This window comes from Corapipo altera, unplaced genomic scaffold (genome assembly GCF_003945725.1).
Source record: "Corapipo altera isolate COAL_440 unplaced genomic scaffold, ASM394572v1 169, whole genome shotgun sequence".
NCBI lineage: Eukaryota > Metazoa > Chordata > Aves > Passeriformes > Pipridae > Corapipo > Corapipo altera.
The window spans coordinates 2,962,711-2,963,180 of NW_020884946.1; the positions used below are offsets into that span (position 1 = coordinate 2,962,711).

The window sequence follows — 470 nt, forward strand, 5'->3', positions numbered from 1 at the left end:
ATGATCTTTATACGATCCCTTCCAACTCAAACCATCCTGTCACCGCTCCACGGGCTCCGGACGTGGCGGCGGCACCGGGGCCGCGGGAGGGGGTGGGGGGAGCAGCGCCCGGTAACAGCCCCGGGGCAGCGGTTCCCCCTCCCGCGGGGCCGGGCGGGGAGGGGAAGGGAAGGGAAGGGCAGGGCAGGGAAGGGAGCGGGAGGGGAGCGGGGCCGGCCGTGGCCGCGCCGGGGCGCTGCGGCGGCGCTGCCGGCCCGGCCCGTCCCGACCCGAGCGGACCCGGCGCGGCTCGGCCGCGGAAGGAGAACGCGAAGGAGGAGGAAAAGGAGGAGGGAAAAGCAGAAGGAGGCGGCCGCTCTGCCTCCCTCCCTCCTTCCCTCCCTCCCTCCCTCTCCGGCGGGACAAAGGGCTGCGGCTCGCAGGTAGGAGCCGGCCCGGCCTGGCCGCCCCGGCCCACCGCCCGCAGCTGG

At 75.7% G+C, this 470-nt stretch overlaps 1 protein-coding gene across 1 annotated transcript in view; it reads left to right on the plus strand.

Moving 5' to 3' along the window:
- The first annotated feature begins 246 nt into the window (after positions 1–246).
- The window catches only part of MAP4K5 (mitogen-activated protein kinase kinase kinase kinase 5), a 57,958-nt gene continuing 57,734 nt past the window's right edge, over positions 247–470 (plus strand). Inside the window, exon 1 of the mRNA XM_027662531.1 lies at positions 247–422. The gene's annotated coding sequence lies outside the window, so the exon portion shown is untranslated. The remainder of the gene's footprint in view (positions 423–470) is intronic.